The sequence below is a fragment of the Arvicanthis niloticus genome, unplaced genomic scaffold (genome assembly GCF_011762505.2).
Source record: "Arvicanthis niloticus isolate mArvNil1 unplaced genomic scaffold, mArvNil1.pat.X pat_scaffold_472_arrow_ctg1, whole genome shotgun sequence".
NCBI classification, from domain to species: Eukaryota; Metazoa; Chordata; class Mammalia; order Rodentia; family Muridae; genus Arvicanthis; species Arvicanthis niloticus.
The window spans coordinates 1-22,166 of NW_023046106.1; the positions used below are offsets into that span (position 1 = coordinate 1).

Genomic DNA, 22,166 nt, shown 5'->3' on the forward strand with positions numbered 1-22,166 from the left:
GACATTTTATACATTTGTATATGTATGTGTCAGTGCATGGGCCCTATGAGTTCACATTCCTATCAGGGTAGAACCTCAAGAACTGTCAGCTGTGTCCTTTATGAGCCTTTCCACAGATGCACAGATGTAAACATTGTTCTCGGGAGGAACATTCTCAGGATTTCAATGCTGCAGTTCATTGGCTAGTCTGCAAGACAATTAGGAAACATCCCTTAACTCGAAAGTAAATTTGAGACTTATGTTCCTTCTCAAACTTATAAAGAGAACTGGAAGGAGATAAAATGGCCACTGGAGAGACCATAGCAGTATACTGCCTGCAACTTCTCAGATACCCACAGAAGCCAGCATGTCTTGGGTCCTGCTTTCCATCCTGTGGCTTATCATTCAACTCCAAGGTAAGTATATGCATCTTACAGGAAAAAATCAGATTATCTGATGAATGTACCTATGGAAAAAAATTACCATTTTCATCCACAATGTAAAGGTCACTACAATTACACAGTATATTTTCTGTGTCTTTCTCTACAGAACGACATGCTTGCATACATGCAAATATACCTATGATGGTATTTTTTAGATCACACATGAACATGAATTCTAAAGCTCACCATATATTTTTTCAAATTTCATATACTTCACTAAATAAAAATCACATTTGATTATGATATGATATTTCTCAAAATAGATAAAATAAATATTGATTGTTGCTGTATTTACATTATACTAGTAGGTAAAATGTGTTAATATAGTCATTAATCAAGGCTGTTTATGAATTGGTACTTTGAGATATTTTTTCTAAGAATGATTCTTAGTACTAGAATATAGTCAAAAGAAAAGTCCTAAAAAGGTAACTCTTTCTCCCTTTAAGCTGATTACTGAGAGATGGAACAACTTGACAACCGTTATCTGTTCTCTTATTGCACCATGGATAAGCTAAGTGCACAGATGGTGCCATCACTGACTGTTTTGCTAGGGGTGGCATCATAATCATGTTAAGAAGTCAAATGCTGGGAGCCTGCACATTTCCATTCATAAACATGTACTTGTAAATCTCCTGATGAAATACTTGAATAATACAGCTAAGCTCCAAACAATCTCTGTGTGTTCAATGATACTCTCTAAAGGTTCCTATTTAGATCTGGCTTTAGCCTTTGCATGTCTCATATGTTTTTTATATTGTTAATCATTAGTGAGGGTCCCAAAGACTGGTAAAGTAGAATAACACCGAAAGTAACTGAATCATATATGCATACATACTGATGGAATCCTTCAGGTCCCTTTAGTCCTTCCTTGTGAACTGTGCAATGGCAATTATGGCTGTAATTTACATGATAGGTTAGTTAAGTCATGCCCCAAATGTACTCTGATTGCCACAGTAAGAAGCTACTCAACAGTGAGACTGACCACATGTGAAAAAATTGCAAAGCTCCAAATACAGAAAAGGTGTGTTTCTGTTTTTCTACAATGCTGCTGCAGAGTTTCACACAGTTTTTGTATGTGCTTTTTTACCACCCTAGCTAGACAACAAAGATAGAAAGATGAAGGAACTTTCATTAGTCTTTTAGCTAGAACTGCAAGCCGCATCTTTTGACTCTGAGTCAGTTCTTTCTGTACCACTTGTAAACAAAGGAAATACCTATCTGGTACAGTTTAAATTAAGTACATTAAGAAGAACCTTTTACCTATAAACATTTTCCCCGTGTTCTATGTTCCTTTAAAGTTTCTCTAAGAAAGAGTCAATAAGAGCTTTATGTCCTGTGGAATCTACAGTTTTGAGGGTAAAACTGTAAAGAAAGGTCATTAAAGTTGAATCAGTCACACAATTTGTTCTGAATGCTTAATTCATGTCCGTACAACATAGCAATCAGCCAAACAAAACAAATCAAAACCTTTCTTATCAATGTTCTCTGACTTTCTCTAGTGATAAATACAACATTAGCCCCCGGATTAAAGCTTCATGAAATAGTTCATCCTAAAAAACTACCCATTACACAAAGAAGAGGGCTTGAGAACAACCAGACAGAGAGATATGGCAAAGAGGTAAGTGATGTTTCATAGTCATCTGAAGACAAAATGGAGGGCTTTCATGGATAGTGTAATATCGCAATCAGCCCCAGCAGCTTCATTTTGGAGTACAGCTATCAGCTCTTGCTTTGACAGTTCTTGGATGTGGTGATCAAGGGAGACACAGAAGAGTTGTTGGGGTGTGAAGCTTATTAAAGGGTTATTGACCCCACAGACAAATAGGCAGAAACAGCATGGGTAGGTGTCCAAAGAAAGCTGGTGCCCCAGTACCACAAGACAGTATGGCAGGCCTCTGAGAGGGCATGGGGTTCAAGAAGAACTTTAGAGGTCTCCTCTAATAGATTTTTGAGGAAATTGTGGTGTTCAAAGCAGCCAGACTCTTTGATTCCCAGGAAGCAGGGGGAAAACTGGGGAGAAGTATGACTGGCCATTGTTATCCTTTTATTGCGTCCCAAGTCATAAACTTATTTCCTTATGTGGGGAATCCAGACACCTGGAAGTCTCTTAGCTAGCTAGAACATCACAGGCAGTGTTCTCAGCGGAAGCCTGTCAGTCTCTATGAGAGAGGCCTCTTCCCCCCTCCCCACTCCCCCACCCCCCCCCGCAACTTCCCACTTCCCCTAACTCCCTCTGTACCCCTGGTCTTGTGGCCTGAGCAGCAGTCTGTCCTTAACACTGTGGAGGAGACAGCACAGGACTTCTCAGAATTTGGTTATAAATTAATATTAGAGAATCAGTTGCCTTGCTTGATTACAAAGGTAAAGCTGTTTGGATGTTTCCTCAAATCTATGGGAGGAGAAGGAATCGCAAACCAGTTCATGAGGCAGCTAGTTCATGAGGGGGACATTGCTTCTTTTTAGCCTTTCACATGCCTGTCTTCTCTGAGCCCATTCCTTTCCCCAGGGATAACACTTTTCTACAATGTAAAGGCAACAATCTACCTTGTTGCCAATGGTCTCTCATTCTGTAATATTATCACTTGACTTTCAGTGGATTTTAAAATATATATTCTATTTATTTTAAAGTCAAATTAGATACTTTCTATCCTGTTGGTAATTTATTATGGTACACAGTCCAGTATATTATGCATTAAGGCAGACGGCAAGTCTCCATGTCACCAATTAAAGCCTCATTAATCTGTGTGGTTTTCAAGTGAATATATTTTATGAAATCCATATGAACATGCAAAAATACATTTTAGATATAAGAAAGAGATAAGATGTAAGTGAAATGCTTTCAAGTTCTGTATTTCTGCTATTGCAATGCATAGTGTATGCAATCAGTGTATTATAATATTATAATTTAAATTGGCTGATAACTATGTGCTATAACTATATCATTAACTACTTTCAGGAAAGATATGCACCAGAAGTTCAATATCAGATCATACTAAATGGAGAAGAAATCATTTTGCACCTCAAGAGAACCAAGTAAGGACAATTTCTTCCTGAAAGTCCAAACCATTGGCTGTATCAGCAGAATATTGGGAAACTTCTCCCTTGCTGTAGCTTCATTTCTGTGGCTATGATAAAAACAGAAAAAGAAAATTAGGGGCAGAAAGGTTTGCTTTAGCTTAGAATTCTAGGTGGCAGTCATTACTGCAGGGAAGTCACAGTAGTCAGTAGTCAGAAGCACAGCCAGAAATTCAAGCATGCTTCCCCTCAGATCACTTTGCCTATCCTTATGCACTGTCCAGGGTCTTAAACCCAGGAATGAATGGTGTCATGCAGTTCATTTTCAGACTTGGTCTTTATGTATCAATTAAAGTACCCAAGACAGTCTCCCATAACCATATCCATAGGGACTCCAATGCCAAGATAAGAGGCAAAACCAGAAGAATCTCCAGAAGCTGGCCTGTCTTACACAGTGAGACAGGAGACAAACATAAGACCCTGTCCCAAGTAAGATGGGATGCAGGAGTTTGTCTTCTGATCTCCATGTGTGTGCTGGAACATTTGGAATTGCATACAAACACACACATATAGACACACTCATCCCCAACCACACACAGGTACACAAGAATTTATCCCTAAGTCTGAATCAGGGTACACGTCACAGTAATAGATTCTATGGCAAGAGTGAAGGAGTGTCACAAGTTTTCTAACAGTCAGTGAGCCTTTTATATTTGTTCTCACAGGTATTCACACCTATGACCCAGCATCCTCCAATGACCATGTACTTGCTCCATAGAATCTCATCAGGGCCCAACCCATTCACATTTAAAGACAAAGAACCTTCAAGAGAAAAGCAATTGTGTGACTATCCCCCTTTGGGGTTAAAGGTGTAACTATACACTTTGATTTACTTTAGCAGGACATTCCAAGCAGTCTTCTAATGTTAGTGAGAAGCCATTCTTCACAGGATTTATGATATGACTGGCAGACTTTCCAGACTCAGGCTTAAACTAGCTGGCTTAGCTTGTCATTTTACTTGGTATATCAGTGTGTGTGTGTGTGTGTGTGAGAGAGAGAGAGAGAGAGAGAGAGAGAGAGAGAGAGAGAGAGAGAGAGAGAGAGAGAGGGAGGGAGAGAGAATAAAAATGCATTGTGTTAATGAAAATAGCAATGGTCAAAAGTCAGCCAGCACGGTCTCAACTGTACACACAGTTATTCCTACAGTACAGAAGATGATGTCAGATAAATCAGTATTTATTGGTATTGTGAGTGCATTTTGCATCTTTCGTCTCTGCACAGGCATCTTCTGGGGCCAGACAACACTGAACCATCCTACTCACCTGGAGGAGAAGAGAGGACCAGACGCTCTCAAGATGTGGTATGCTCTGAATTCATCCTGGGATCTGCCATTTCCCTGTAAAATGAGCAGATCTAAGGATGCCTTTTAACATGGCCAGTGAGACAACAGGTTAGAAATCACAGCAAACTTTTCAAAGATAGGAGTGAACACACAATAACACACAATCACACACACACACACACACACACACTAGTATAACAAGTAAAATGGAAAGCTAAACTAGCTAGTTTAAGTCTGATTCTGGAAGGTCTGCCGATCATATTATAAATCCTGAGCAGAATGGCTTCTTACTAACATTAACCTTTTGGATTCTATCTTCATACAAATGCATGTTAGGCAACAACTCAGATGTTGTAGCCACAAGGCCAGCTGAGGAGCAGTTTATCAAGCCTCTGGTGTCTTTTCCGTTTTCATTCCTGGGGACTGGTAGATCCTGGTTAATCCTTGAGCTTACCTATATAGCCAAGATGGTAGTTGTCATAACTGTGACCTATACACTCTCATCAATGATATGCCTCTGTGTGTGTGCATGCACACACATATGCATTTATAATGTCTATATTTCAACAATGAAATGTATTTTCTATTTTAGAAACCCTGCTACTATGAAGGCCACATCCAGAATGCAAGGGGATCTCTTGCCAGTATCAGTACCTGTGATGGGTTGAGGTGAGAAATGAAGTAGTAAATGCTAAGGGACATTTGTCACAGAGCCTTTAGTCTTCCTCATGTCTCCCTTTGTCTTCTTACTATTTTGGTTGTTTCTGTTCACTGCTGATTGCTGGATTAGGCTGAAGAATAAATTATCATGGTAAGTCACTTGGTTAACTGTTGCTCTAGAAGTCAGCCTGAGCTCTGTCAAAGCTACACCCTGACTCTGGAAAGTCTGCTAATCATTTCATAATTGGGGTAAATGGCCCAATGACATGTGTTCATTACCAAGTTTTTCTACCTCACCTCTGCAATCCACTGTGTCATATCTTCTTAACTAACATGTTACAAGTATAGCTTTTTTATCTAACATGTGATTAAAATGTGAAGTAAAATATGTAACTGTTATTTTAGCATGGTTCATATTTAGCATGACTTCACTTTTCCTATATTATAAAAGTACCCCCATGGACATAGATTTTATTACCTTTAAATATTTTAACATATGGAGTAACTTTCTAGTTCATAACTAAATAATTTAAGAGACATAGAGTCTTTAAGCTACTCTTAGTCCTAATTTGTTACCGGGCTGCTCTATTGAACTTTCTTTGTTCTCTCTAGGGTTTCTGAGTGACCAGTCATTTATTCCATTCTCCACTCTAGTCATAGCAACTGCCAAGAAATATGTAATGGATGAATAAGCAAACTATTGGAAAATATTGGACTAATAGATTCATGGTGTTAATATTAGAATAATAGGCTCATAGTATTAACTCCAAATTCTTTTCAATTGCTTCATTTCAGTTAGTCTTAAGAATATTCTGGGTAAATGACATAGGCTTTATTTTTTTCCTTTTTTTTTCACTTTTGTTGAAAATAGGCTTTTTTTCCTCACATAATCATTCTTGATTATGACTCCCCGGCCCCACTCCTCCCATCGATTTCCACCCCCTTTTTGTCTCTGATTAGAAATAAATGGGCTACTAAAGAATAATATAATATGATAAAAAGAAAACAAATGCATCAGAATAGGGTAAAACAAACAAATAGAAAGAAAAGCGCTCAAGAAGAAACACAAGAAACAGATACAGATATGGATGATACAGATACAGATGAAAAAGATACAGATGATAAAACTTAGAGATGATGCAGATACAGATGATACAGACACAGAAACAGATACAGAGACCCACTCATCTGCACATTTTAAGAGTTTCATGAAAACACTAAACTGTAAGACATAATATATATTCAAAGGGCATGTAAGGTAAAAAGAGAGAAAAATAATAAAATAAAAAGAAGACAAACTTAAAAAAAAAAAAAAAGCCCTAAAAGGACATCATGAGACAAAGAACCTGGAATGTCACTGTTGAGTTCATTTCTGTTGTCCATCTGTTGCTGGGCATGCAGCCTGCCCTTACAAGTAGTGAGACTCCCTTGGAGAAAACTAAACTTTCATTTCCAAGTGGTTAATGAAGAATATGGCTTCTGGGTTAGGGATGCTCTAGGACCTTAAGTGGTACAGACTGGTGTAGGCCCTGTGCATGCTGCCCCAGTCTCAGTGGGTTCATATGAGCATTGGTCCTGTTGATTCAGAGGACCTTGATTGATTGGTGCCTTCCATCCTCTTTGACTCTTTCACTCCCTCTGCCTCTTCTTCCTCAGGATTCTTAGAGCCCCAAGTGGAGGGGATTTGACCAAGACATTTAGTTTATGAATGATTATTCCACTCTCTGCATAATGTCTGGCTGTAGGTCTCTATTTGTACCCATCTATTGCAGAAAGAAGTTTCTCAGATGATGACTGAGCAAAACACTGATCTATGAGTATAGCCCAATGTCATTAAGAGTCATTCTATAGCTATATGTGTTTGGGGGTTTTGTTTGCTTGCATGCTTAGAGCATGTTTTGGTTGTACTTTAGGTCTCTAAGCTATCTAGTCTCAGGTTCCTGGTCACCTAAGCAGTGTCTCATGGAGTAGATCTTACATCAAATCAGATATTGGTTGGTTACTTCCATAAGATTTGTGCCACCCATTGCCTTAGCATATCTGACAAACAGAACCGCATCATAAATCAAAAGGTTTGTGGCTAGGTTGATGTTTACATTTCTCTTGTTAGCTTGTAGAGTAACTTCCTGTATCCAAGATGATAATCCTTAAGGGTAAAGGCTCTATGGCTCTATGGAGTACCAGTCTCCATGTTCAATGTGTTGTGTAGGTATTGTCTTCAACAGTGGGGCCTTGATGTCAGTTTTTGGGGATCAATATATATCCATGGCAACAGCCTGGATTATTTAGGGTTTGACATAGACATTTTTTGACCAACAATTCAATTTTATGTAACCCAATACTTGGAAAGCTTCATTGGGTGACAAGAGATGGCCAATTGGAGCTCTCTTTCTCCAATTATTTGGTGATTTTATTACCCTTCATATATATATATATATATATATATATATATATATATATATATATATATGTATATATATACATATATATATGAATGTATATATGTATATGAATATATATATATATATATATATATATATATATATATATATGGAGTAATCCATCCATAACTATCTATTCTATTTTTCTTTTCTAGGAGTTCTATCTGTACCCCTGGTGGTATAGGTTCTGTACCTAACCTCTGTGGTTCTACAGATTGTAGCTTGATTATCATTGACTTAACAGCTAAAATCCATGTATAAGCAAATACATATATTTCTGGGTCTGGGCTACCTTACTCAGGATAATATTTTTTTTCTAGTTCCATCCATTTACCTGTGAATTTCATTATGCCATTTAAAAACAGCTGAACAATTTTCCATTGTGTAAATGTAGCATATTTTTAATTTATTCATCTATTGAGAGACATTTGGGTTGTTTTCAGTTTCTGACTATTATGAATAGAATAGCAATGAATACAGTTGAGTAAGTGTCTTGTGGTAAATATAGATTAAGATAGATTCTTATCTTTCTGAGGAACTATCACACTAATTTCAAAAGTGGCTGTACAAGTTTGCACTCCCACCAGCAAAGAATTAATGTTCCTCTTACTCCTCACCAATGAAGACTGTCACTTGTTTTATTGCTCTTACCTATTCTGAAAAATGTAAGATGAAGTCTCAAAATAGTTGACTCCAATTTTCCTGATGGCTAACGATGGTGAATATGTCTTTAAATCTTTCTCAGCCATTTGATTTTCTCATTTTGAGAACTATCTTTAAACCTGTACCCTATTTTAAATTATTTATTTTTGTTTTCTTTTTTCATTTTATTTATTTATTTATTTATTTATTTATTTATATTCTTGCCAAATATTCATCCTATAAAATAATGCACTTTATTATCCATTTTCATATGTCTATCATGCACTTTGTGAGGGTGGTGGTGATATTTTTTTCTGCTGTTTGTTTTGTTTTCCTTTTTTATTTTTTCCAAATCTGCTTTTATACTATTTTAATTACATGCAAGTATTAAGGTCAGTTAAGGTCTAGGTTAAGGAACAAATAATACAATAGATGCAAATAGTCAAGGAACAACAAGCAAGGCAATAAATAAAGTCCCGTGATCACTCCCATGATCACTGTTTCTAAGGTGCTAATCAGGATGTTCAAGATATCTGAGCCTACTTCCCTGTCCCAATATGCCTGAAGCCTACTTCTTTGATCTAGCCTAAGATTTAGATTCCTGCCTGAAATTACTTCCTTGCATGACCCAATGTCAAATTCCTGCCTGAAGCCCATTTTCTTGTCCTTAGCCAATATCATATTTCTTCCAAGCAGCCCCCAAAGCTCTCCACATCTCCCCCTTTTTTATTTCATAAATAAGACTGAGCCTGTCTTAAGTCATTCTGACAAGAATGCCTTCCTTACCCATCGTGGAATATGCATTATCAAAAACAATGCACTTCTGTCTTAAGAGTTGGTAAGGCTCTGTGCAGAATCTTACCTGTCCTTGGCTTGACAACCTGTTAAACTAATAACTCTGTCTGGGGGTCGATTTTCAGTTTCAAGTTATGTTCTTTGGCCACCAACATGTTGATGTCGTTAAAGGCAAGCTTTAACACAATGGGCAGGACTAAAAGTATTCCCAGGATAAGAAAGGCTAGCATGACCAAGCTGTATCTGCCATTCTTGAAGCTTGACCAAGATGAAAATATTGACCTCAGGCCATGGATAATTTTATCAGTCTTCAGCAAAGCTCAGCATAGCAGCATTCTTTAAATTCATAATCTCACTATGCAAAGTTAAAACATCCAGAGAGGTGTTAGAATTATGTTGAGTACACTGCAAGTGTCTTTGAACTTTTTCCCAATTATAGTGACTGTCATTGCACTTTTAGAAGTAAAACAAATCCATTGGTATTTGGCATGGCACTCGAGATGGCTCCTTACTTTTAGACTCTGAACCTCCTCTCCAACAATTTGAATAGTATCATACAGATCTTGTTGTTGATTTCTTGATATCTAAGGTTTTTTAGTTTTTTATACATTTTGGATATTATCCCCTTTATTGGATGTAGAGTTGGTAAAAATCTTTTTCCATTCTCTAGGCTGCTGCTTTGTATGAATGAATGATGGCCTCCTTTGCTGTACAGAAGATTTTCAGTTTCATGAGGTTCCATTTGTTAGTTGTTGACCTTCATTTCAATATTGGGCAAATAATGGATATAACTTGAATAATTAGGTGTTGGTCACAGAGTCTTTGACTGAAAAATGTATGTGTGAAAATGGGATGGAGGGAGAATACCACTCCATTCTGAGTGGGATGTATGAATGGGTATGTCAGGGCATCCTAATACACAATCTCATATCCCACAGAGGGTACTTCACACATCGTGATCAGTGGTATCAAATAAAAGCCTCTACAAAGCACTGATGAGGGAGAACATGCTGTTCTTCCATACAGCATGGAGGAACCAAACACAGCTAATTACAAGGATGGTGAGAAGCAAGTTGTCAGGAAACGAAGCCATCTTCGAACTTCCAGGTCACTCAAAAAGCCCAAATGTAAGTATAGTTTTTTTTTCAGACTATGTATTTTGATTGTCTAAGCAAGGATTCTGAGACACATAAGTGTGTTCTGAAATGGCTAGTCTGAAAAAAAAAAAAAAAAAAACAAACCTCTATTAAATTACTCTTATTTATTTTGGAAGAAAAATTGTAAGTACCTGAATCATTGTGAGTAGAGATGAGTATTAATGAGGTTCTCTTGTTATTTGTAAAACAGGAAAACTTACCTCAGGGACAGAAGTACATTGGTCTCTTTTTGGTGCTGGATAATGCCTATGTGAGTATGAAAGATGGCTATCTCTTACTTAGTTCTTTCAACTTATAAGTTGACTTAAATGTAAAAGAAGATGTAAGCCTTTTTACTTAACAATTAGTTTTTGTTCAACTAGATTTCCTGGCTGCTTTGGTTGCTTGTTTGACAAAAGTGTTCACCCATGCCATCCACTTATTATCCATCAATTAACAAATATTTATATAATGGCAATATGCCTTAATACCATATAGCTATGTTCTAGTTTGCTTTCTGTTGCTCTGGTAACAGCATGATCAAAGAAACTTGGAGAAGGAAGGGTTTTATATGGTTTGCAAGCTACAGTTCATTGTTGAGGGAAGCTAAGGCAGAAGCTTAAGGTAAGAATGTAAGTAGCGGCCATACAGGAGCACTACTATTAGCTTGCTTCCCTGGCTTGCTCAGCTACATTTCTTATACAGCTCACGTTCAACTGCCTAGGGATAGTGCAGGCCACAGTGGACTGGACCCTCCCACATCAATAATCAATCAAATAAATTTTCCATAGAGATGCTCACAGGCCAATCAGATGAAGGCTCTTCTTCAATATGATTCTTCTTAGGTGACTCTATATTGTGTCAAGTCAACAGAAACTAACCATAACATACCTGTAACCAATCAACCATAAAAAATTTTAAAGAGAAGTATTTTAATAAAATGTTAGATTATTTTAATATTTTACCATAAAATATAAATATCAATTTAATAGGTATTATATAAATATGAACACAGAACTCTATATAAATATAGAGAAGCTAGAGCTTATATTGCTTCATATCCAAACCTGAATTAATTGAGTTGGTGCAAAAATATTTAAGCCATTAAGTTGAAGTATTCAACTTGAACATGAATAAAAAAGCCAGTTCTAATCCTGTAGTCCCAGTTTGGATATATAAGTTTGATAGCATCCTGACTACATAGTGGCATCTACCTCATACCAAACTAAACCAAAAAACAAAGAGAAAGATTGAGGACACTGTAATTTCTCATGAAATACTTAATTCTTATCTTATCAAAACCTCTATTTTAAGTAGAATTTGTTGAAATAGAAGATATGAGGTAGTCATGGATTGAATAGACATTAACTATGTTACAAGCATATGAATTTTCTATTTAATCCTGTACCCATAAGCCTTCTCACTTCAATTTTATTTTAATATTGTACTTTTGTATTTTGTAATTTTCAGTATAAAATGTATAATGGGAATGTGACTCAGATGAGAAGCTTTGTGTTCGAGGTGCTAAATCTGCTCAATGTGGTAAGGGCATTTGTCATGTATGTGTGTTTCCACACCTGTGCTTGGGGCTTCCCTGTGGCTTCACTGTAAAGGGCTAAGAATCACCTAAGGGCAAGATTCCATCCAAACAAAAAGCATATACAGTAACAAAGTTTTCTTCTATAATTTCCTGTTTTCAATATGGAAACTTAGAGTGAATATTACATCCTTTTATCTATCACTTGTGGTCAACAAGAGCACTAAAAGGAATCCTGGGTGTTTTCATGAAATTTATTCTTTTCACAGATTTATAAAACCATAGACATTCAAGTATCTTTGGTGGGCATGGAGATTTGGTCTGACCGTGATAAGATAAAGGTGGAACCCAACCTTGGTGCCACATTCACAAACTTCATGAGATGGCATTATTCTAACCTTGGAAAAAGAATCCATAACCATGCCCAGCTTCTCAGGTGAATCCTTCTTGCCAGGGTGGGGATACACAGGCAGAATCTATGGTTATCTCCAGGGTTTCTTGACAAGAATTTCTGCTTAGTCATATCTCTCCAGTAAGTTGTGAGTGGCCTGATGTTTCTATCATTAGCAATTGGGCCTTGAAGTATTTGAAGGTCCTTATAAGGTAAATAAAACAATACTTGGATACAGAATATCCACCTGTAATTATGAGGCTGTAATATTATAGAGGCTGTCCTGGGGCCCCATGAACATACAGAAGGCTAGTAGACACCAAAGGAGGTCTATGACATTATTACTAAAAGCTACTGTACTGGTTTCAGAGTCAGATTGTAATGGGTTCTCTTCTACCTTTCACACAGTGGAGCTAGCTTCCGCCATGGACGTGTGGGAATGGCAGCTGCAAATTCCTTGTGTACTACCATCTTCAGTGTCTGTAATTGAGGTTTGTATACTTTTACTAAGACATCCTGTAATTTCACCTCTATGAAAATGGGCATAATATACTATACCACAATAATCACCATGGCCATCATCTGAATTGATAAATCAAAGTAGAAATAAAACCATTATTGAACATTGCTCTGAAGAATTATTGGACTATGAATACTAGCCTGGCAAAGGACTCATGCTTCAGTTCATACCAAAAAATAAGGACCACATCCTGAGTAGAAAGGGGGAGCCAGGTTACCTCCATGGCCTCAGATAGCTATGTAAGTTCATACCATGACACCTAACAGCATTTATTATTAACAGCATAGAGAATGCAATTAATCTAATCCTGGTTTACTGAGAATTCAGGGTCTAGTAGCTCCTTTGTCATTGATTGAGCTTGAACACAGACCTAGTGCTTGTATTCATAATGAGCCAATCATATCAGGCCCACCAGGCAAGCAGCAGTGTTAGAAAAATGAACTTATGGATACACTATTCTTCTTCTCTTAAGTTATTCATATTAGACATTATGATTTGAGAAGAACTGAGAAATAATTTAATAAAATAAGAACTAACAGATGCTTCTATTTTTTCCAGGCTAAAAAAAAGAATAATGTGGCTCTCGTTGCACTGATGTCACATGAGTTGGGCCACGCACTTGGTATGCAAGATGTTCCATATTACAACCAAATGTCCCTACTGGCAGCTGTGTGATGAATCAGTACCTGAGGTAAGATGGTATCATCCCAAAGTAAAGAGAAAAGTCACCTTTCCTAAATAGTTTAAATGATCTGTGCATATGTGGGGAGGAGCATCTTCTTCCAAAGGAATGGGTATCCTAATAATTCAACCTCTAGCTTCTTCATGGACATATATTTGCCAAATTCAAGATTCATTTATTAAGATTTCTGAATATCCAACCACAGAGTTTATTATGGGTACTACTATGTCATTTTAACTTAGGGTTGTTTTAATTTAAAGTGATACCATATTTTCCTAAAAGAATACCAATCTGATTAAGATGATAGTTTTACTAAAAAATACCCAAGATAAATATGTCTTTATCCCCATCACCAACAGAATAGTCTATTTAGCAGGGTCACTTATTATCTGGTACTGACAGCTACCATACCAAGACTGGGGATATACCAATGAATATAGTGTGTTTTGTTCTTGAGGTGCTCATATATGAGAAGTTTGTCCATGGATCACAAGAATCTCCATTTATTTCTTTTAACTATATCATTACTGCTGTCTCTTACTGCTTACCCCTCAGTGTGGGATGAGTAGATGATAACAGTGGTAACACTAATCTCTCTTGTTGCTTTGGATAGCCTTGAACTACTGTGATGGTTAGCTTTAATTGTTAACCTCATACAATCTAGAATCATCTGGGAAAAGATTCTCAGTGACCAATTGTCTGCATTGAGCGTCTTATGGGGGATTGTCTTGGGGATTAATATGGAAGACCCAACTGACTTTGGGTGACACTACTCCGTAGGATAAGGGTCTTGAACTGTATAAAAGTAGAGAAATAGAGCTGAGCAAAAGCAAGCGAGTGAGCATGCATGCATCCATTTCTCTTTGCTGTTGACTGGATGTGATATGACTAGCTGTTTTGACTTCTTATTTATCTTCTAAGTTGCTTTGTGTCAAGGTGTTTTATCACGGAAATGAAGTTAGAACAATTACAATGTGTTTAAATTCTTTCCTCTTTTCTTCTGGATTGCTAGGAGAAAACATTCAAATAGAATATTATATATGCTTTACCACCCACCTACCTACCATAGGAACACAGAGATGTCCTGGGTGTTGGCTAATGTGTAGTTTCCACTGAAGTGGGTCCCATAGTGAGATGCACCAGATTCTTCTGTTTGTTACCCACAAGCTTCTATACTGCATATCATGGTATTCTATTTTTCTGTTATAGTTCAAAATTCCCCAAGGGATTTCAGTACCGTCAGCCGCACACTTTTTCAAGGATTCCTTTCATCTAGAAATGTAAGGTGTCTGCTGCTGGCACCTGACCCTAAAAACATAATAAAACCATCATGTGGAAACCGACTTCTGGACACAGGAGAAGGATGCGACTGTGGATCTCCTGAGGTATGAAAACACATAGATTCAAAGTTGTATTTATTAAGATTTTAAAACAGAGCTATTTGGGTAAAACTTATACACTTTATTTTTTTCATTTTCTTTTTTCTAAGATTTTTTATGTTTTACTTGTGTGTGTGTGTGTGTGTGTGTGTGTATGTGTGTGTGTGTGTGTTTATATGCACACCTTGAAGACCAGAAGAGGGTATCAGATTCCTTAAAACTGGAGATCCAGGGGGCTTTGAACTGGCAAACTTGCGTCCTGACATCTGAGCCCTCATCCTCAAGATTATGCAGCATGTGCTCCTAGCTGCAGAGCCATCTCTATTGTCCCCTTTTCTTTTTGTAGTGCTCCTTTAGAAATTTGTTCTGAAGAAAAAAAAATGGTACCATTATCAGAGGGTGACATAGATTTATTGGTGTTTTGTGTTTTGATTTTGATCTTAGTTAATTATCCTATGAATAGCACTTAAAAAAAGATGGGATAGGGGGTTCCTGGGTGGTGGGGGGAATAGGGTGAGGGGATAAAATCTGAAATGTATTTTTAAAAAACCCCAATAGAATCTGTTTACGACATAAGAGTACAAAGCCAAATGTAAAGAAGTGAGCCATTACCATAGCATGCCACATTCCTTGTCGACACTGGATTCAGAACGCCTAAGTTTCAGGCCACAGTCAGTCCTGTGTTGAACAGTCAGTCACATAGCTAGATGGAAGGCCTCCTCATGGGGATTTTCTCCTTTTTCACAAAATCAGCATGTGACATAGGGAGGTGATAATACAAAAAAAGGAAATTTAAAAATTGCATGAACCAATAGCGTACAGGCTCCTAGCACAGACCATCTAAACACTGGTTCCCAACCTGTGGGTTGGGATGGACTTTGGAGTTGAATGACACTTTCACAGGGGTCACCTAAGACCATTGGAAATCACATATATTTACATTATGATTTCATAACAGTAACTGATTATAGTTATGAAATAACAAAAATAATTTTATGGTTAGGGGTCAATATAATGTAAGAAACTGTGTTAAAGGGTCTCAGAATTAGGAAGGTTGGGAATGACGGCTCTAGGGTGATGGCTATTTTGATTTCACTAATGTTTATATAATTCCAAGGCAGCTGCTGCATCAATAAATGCCTAGGAATGATGCCTATAATTTCCTGTTTATTTCTCCTTTTTCTGAGACAGAGTTTTACATTTTAGTCCAGGATGGCCTCCAGTGCACAATCCTCCTGCACTCATGAGTGCTGGAATTGCAGGCATATACCACTATGTGTGGCTCATATGAGGCTTCTAGAGGATTCTACTTTGTGATCTTACATTATTTTAAGATCTAAAAAGGTATTCATGCTAGAAGAGACTTAAATGAGACAGGCTGTAAAGTACTCCATAGACTACATGTTATTGTTTTGCAAAACAAATCCACAAATTAGAGATTGCCATTATCCTTAATTAGAAAAATAAAGCTCAATGAAACCCATGAGTTCAGAGGCCAGAGCTCATAACTGGTGAACACAAGTGAAACTTGTGATTTACCCTTTATGTTTGACAGCTGTCAGACAGTGTAGAAAGAGTCTTAGGTTTGGTGTCTCCGTGCATTTATTCAGAAGTTTGAATTGTGTATCAGAGTTTTAATGTAGATTTGTCAGAATTTGATTGCTTATTTTAAAGTATTTTCATATTTTCTTTTGTGGCATTTAAGATTTTTCTTTCTGATATAAGTTAAAAGTCCTTGATATTACCATTGGTGTTATTTTATTATTATCATGAACAATTATCTTACTGATTTGTCAAATATTTTAATCATTGACCTCAATTTTTATGTAGGGAATTATATCTCACACACAATGAAAGTATGGTTTATACTTTTTTGGTTATTATGTCTTCATATCTTTTGTGTGTCTTGGTATTTATTAAATTTTCCATAAAATATACATTATGAAGAATTTTTTGCTCTATCTTTCATATTGGATTTTATTATTGGATGTGGTTTTGACTATTTGTTGTCTATACTTATTAATGATAATGGTCTATTATTTATCCACAGTGTATAAGTGTGCAAAATCATGTTTTAATACCTCAATTTGGATGCCAAAATTTTCTGCTAATTTTGCTACTTACCAAATGTCAGGACTTGTTTGTCCTTTAAGTCCCTTAATTGGTGGATTTCATTTCTTTCATTTGTATGACCAGGAACCCTTACATTTTGGACTAAGAAAACTCACACAGATGAAGTAGTTATTATATTGATAAATTTGAGTTTAAAAGATATATTGTTTTTGTGTTGTACATATGCATACATGCATGTGTAGGTGTGTGCATGCATACATGTGTGCTTGTATGTGTGTGTATGTGTGTGCATATGTGTGTATGTGAGTGTGATCATTACACATTTCAATAACATTATTAGCCAGGTGTAGTAAAAAAAAAACAAATTTTAATTTTATTTTTTCTCTATTTTCACATCATTTGGATAGTTAAAAAAAGTTCATCCTTGAAAATTTTGACAGATTAAAGTGTCTATTTTGTCTCTAGGCAAAATTTACTTGAAAAAAAATATTTGTGACCTCCACCCCTTGGTCTTTGAAGACAGTGTTCACTGAGCACAGTGTTTCTTCCTGTTACTGACTTTCTATGGTTATTGTCACTGGAATTGGTGCAAGAGAGTAAATAGTTTAAAATGGGAAACTTCTCTGATGAGGCCCAAGAGCTGTGCTAGGTGTAAAAATGTGAATTTAGAGGGCAGTTCAATTATGCCTAGTTAGCAGGATAATAGTTACTTTTAACCCTAGATCTTATAAACTCCTCAGCCAAGGATTCTTGGCTAGGTTACCAGAGTCCAGGCATGAATTTCCTGCCGTGTCCAGGTAGAAAGCAGTTGGTTACCTCCATAACATTTGGTTACACTGCAGTGGATGGCTCCACACCTAGGTGTACATAGGTTTCTAAAAGTAGACAAAAGCCAGAAATGGTGGTAATACTCAGGAGGCACAGGCAGGCAGATATGAAAGTTTAAGGCTAGTTAAGTCTACATAAGATGTTCTAGGACAGGCTGGATCATGTGGATGAGAACTTGTTCATTCATATATATATATATATATATATATATATATATATATATATGCCATATATATGTCAAGATACATTATATGAAATTCTCAAATAATTAATAATTATTATACTTTAAAAGTGAAATTTAACAGTTATCTGTACTAAATACAGGGATTGTTTTGTTTATTCTTTGAAGGAATGTACCAATCTTTGCTGTGAGCCCCTGACATGTAGACTGAAATCTCAACCTGACTGCAGAGAAGAAGCATCCAACCACATCACGTAAGTACCATCTTCTCTCTGTTCTCCAAAGGTCTTCTCACTTTTCTTTGAGGTTTGAAAAAGATGTCCCACTGGGTTCAACTATGCACTTAAAATGAGATTCACTTACATTTTTTAAATGACTTAATTTTGTCGTGGAGAAAGAATGCATTATACATAAAACAGGTTATGTGGTTGGTCATACCCATATAAGAAAATGGGATACCCTGATATTTATGAAAGTAGGGTTTCTGGAAATGGTGCTAAAATTGGTATAATTTTCCTATAGTTAACAAGTTAATATGAAAAGGGTTAAAGTATATTTTTGACAAGACTTGATTGATGAGCACAATTCATTGCTTCTTTAGATGATAGGTATCATTTGCAAGGTGGTCAGAAAATCAGTAGCATTTAAGAACTCAATGTAAAATTTAACAGTTTTATTCTCTTTAAAATGCATGTAATTAAATGGTATAAAAGCATAAAAAAGGAGGGGAATGGAATAGGGGGTTCTAGCCAGGGGAAATGGGGAAATGGGATGACATATGTATTGTAGACAAATAAAAATCCAATAAAAAATTAAAAACAAAAAACAAAAATAAAAAAATAAATAAAATGCCTCAGTGGAATAGAGCCCAGGTATTGAGGGTGTTTTACAGACCAGTGTGACTTGGGTTAGAGGCTTGGTATTTAGTATTAGAGTTTTGTTTGAGTGTAAAATAATCTCTGTATATAAAGTCTATAATAATAACCAATGTCAGAAAGCTGGGATTTAGGATACGTGATGGGGAATGAGTTATTCTATGCCCTTTTCTCAGAAATTTCCTGGAATTAAAACTGCCGGGAGAGTAAAATAAAATAATTAATTGCAGCACCATTCAAGAATCACTTCCTCAGGAAGGAAGCAAGGTCAAAGGAAAGGGATGATTCCTTATCTATTTACTAAGCAGTTTTGAATACTTCATTGAACTACAATGTAGGTCCACTTTGCAGAGTACTCTAGAAATCATGCCAAGACCCAAAGCAGAGTATATGAAAAGTAAAAGGCAGAACAAAAATCTTAGTTCCTTAGAGGGCTGGAATGATAGGTAACTATTCCTATTCTGTGTAAAATGGGCAGCTTAATATCATTGGAAGAACTTGGGACTCAGCACATTTAAATTCTAGTCTTAATTCTGCAAAACTACTGTGGGATTTAAGACAAGTTACTGAATTCCTTTTCTTCTTGTTCAGTGGAACTACTGATGTGCTCTCCTTGTGTGACTGGATGTGTTGCTTGAAGTCTTTATCAATTTTCATTTGTGACAGTCCATAAATGTTTTATCAGTATAATAACCAGTGTTTCTGGTGTTTTGATTTTCTTTAATTAGACAATGATCCAGTGTCTAATTCACAGAGAAGCTACTCTGCCAGAGCAGAAGTCCAGAACCTGCCTCCGCCATTAAGCCTGCCTAGCTTCATTTTGTGCATCTATACAGACAGAACTCTATGTGCTGTGTTCTCTGTGAACCCATTAATTCAATCACTGAACAATAATATCCCAAACTACATTTATATCTGTAGTGAATATGTAGACATTTTCTTTTCATTCTTCCCTAAATAATAGATAATAAATAATAGACATTTCTTCTCATTCTTCCCTAAATAATAGATAATAAATAATATGTGTAGCATTTTTTTAGATTGAGTGTTGGAAGTAGTCTCAAGATGACAAGATACTTAGAAGAATTTTAGTAGTTGTATGCAAATATACTCCAGTTCTAAAAAAGATCATTAGTCCAGAGATATGGTATCTGTGTGGTCTTGGAGCCAAATCCTAGTGGACACTGAAGGAAGATCTTTGCCTTTCTCTTTCCATTCTATTTTATGTGTTTCTGCTAGTCCAGCCAACAGGTAAATAGACACATTTAGAGATGCCGTTTGCTCATTCAAGTCTTATCTGTAGTGTGAATGTGAGGAGCCTGAAGGTGTGGCTTTAGTTTCACTCTTTGGAGAACAAAATAGATGAACCTTTGCTGAAATTCATCAACATATTTCACAGAATTGTTGAGTTAGTCCCCAGATGCAAAATGACAAGTAATTTAACCCTAAATCTCTTTGTTCCTGTGGTGTAGGAAACAAAGCATATCACCTGCTGAGGGAGGGAGGGAACTAACAGATAGAACAGAGCCCTTGCTGTTTCTTGGCACCAATTTGTCTTAACATCCTGTAAGTGTCCATGATTTTCTGTCTCATGGGAATATTGGTCACATTCAAACACTTTTCTTTTTTTTTTCTTTCTTTCTTTTTTCTTTTCTTTTTTTTTTTTTTTTTGGGTTTTCGAGACAGGGTTTGGCCTTGGCTGTCCTGGAACTCACTCTGTAGACCAGGCTGGCCTCGAACTCAGAAATCCTCCTGCCTCTGCCTCCCAAGTACTGGGATTAAAGGCGTGCACCACCACCGCCCGGCTCAAACACTTTTTCATTTGAGCAAATAGAGTTTCTCACACATTTCTTTTGCTATCATATATAAGAATTATTTTTGAGAAGTCTGTGTTGCTTGTTTCTTAGTGGAAATGGAAAAACAAGGCTTCATTCATTGGTTTTTTTAATAAACTACACTATCAATAAAAATAATAATTTCTGTGTGGTCATTAAAAATATTTATTTTCAAACACGTGTGTGTGTGTGTGTGTGTGTGTGTGGTGTGTGTGTGTGTATGTGTGTGTGTGTGTGTGTGAAATTCCTGGTTATTACTCATCTTAAAACTAATCTGCCTCAGTTATGTCTCACCCTAAAAAATGTGGGCAGCAGGAAAAGGGTAAAGTAGAAAGAACCTTACCAATTCTACCCAATAGCATACAAAGACAAGACAGGATATTTTCATAAAAGGGTCAGACTTAGTCCCAAATGGTTTTAAACTCTAAGTCCTAAAATGTTGCTGGACTTAATTTCCTGTTAAATAAATTTTATCATGAAAAGGCTCACTTTGATGTTGTTGTTGTTGTTGTTTAGTATTTACATTATACTTAAATTACAGTATCTTTACTCTCCCTTTCCTCCCTTCAAACTTTCCTAAATATCTCTCCCCATTTTTCTCAAATCTGTGGTCTCTTTTTCTTTCATCAATTATTATTGCATGCATATGTGAATTTGTATGCACATACATTACTATATACAACCTGCTGAATCCATATTATGTTTTGTGTATGTGTGTTTTCAGGGACTGACTGTTTGGCCCTGCACAGCCAATTGATGTGCTCTTTCCTGGGCGGGCCACCTCTCCATCTCCAGCATTACTCAGTTGCCTATATTTTTTTTCTGTAGGGTTGAGGCATTATGGGCTTTCCCCATCTATTTTAATAGAAAATGAACATAGATATTAGGATGGTGACAATTGACATGTCACCAAATCAACAATGAAATATCGTCTATGAAATTATTTTAGGGTAGGTAGTTATTACTAAGGTCATAAAATTCTTAAGAGAGCCATTGCTGAGTATAGGGGTTGAGTCTGATGCTAAGGTCCTGTTCCCCAATTGGTTTTCCATTTATCAATCAAGTTGCCAGGTGCCAATTGTTGGGTGGAAGGAAACAGGCAGAACTTCCAGGTCTCCACAGGAGAGGGAGGAGACACAGGAAAAGAAAAGACTTTTGCCATACTTCAGAGGGACAAAAGGTGACCAGCCATGTGAGATCTCGAGTGGAGCCGCTTCTCCAGGTGGAAGGTTAGGTAGGGTGTTGAGCTAGGACTAAAGGTAAGGGAGCAACTGAAGCTAGGGCAGGTTGAGAGGTAAAGAGCTAAGAGTGTTGCGAAGGGCACACTAGCCAAGGAAGGCTTAGAAGAGCCTAGCAATTGAGCCAATAAGGCAGATTGAAATTGAGCAATGTGTGTGTCTATGTTTTTCATC

General features: G+C 36.7%; 1 pseudogene across 1 annotated transcript; it reads left to right on the forward strand.

Moving 5' to 3' along the window:
* Window positions 1-280: 280 nt before the first annotated feature.
* Window positions 281-18,302, forward strand: LOC117702113 (ADAM DEC1-like; annotated as a pseudogene). Its single transcript, XR_013070321.1, has 13 exons — window positions 281-395; window positions 1,922-2,040; window positions 3,379-3,455; window positions 4,719-4,797; window positions 5,372-5,448; window positions 10,256-10,436; window positions 10,631-10,724; window positions 11,924-11,995; window positions 12,260-12,426; window positions 12,790-12,872; window positions 13,460-13,592; window positions 14,793-14,968; window positions 18,213-18,302. The product of XR_013070321.1 is annotated as an ADAM DEC1-like (transcript).
* The last annotated feature ends 3,864 nt before the right edge of the window (window positions 18,303-22,166 follow it).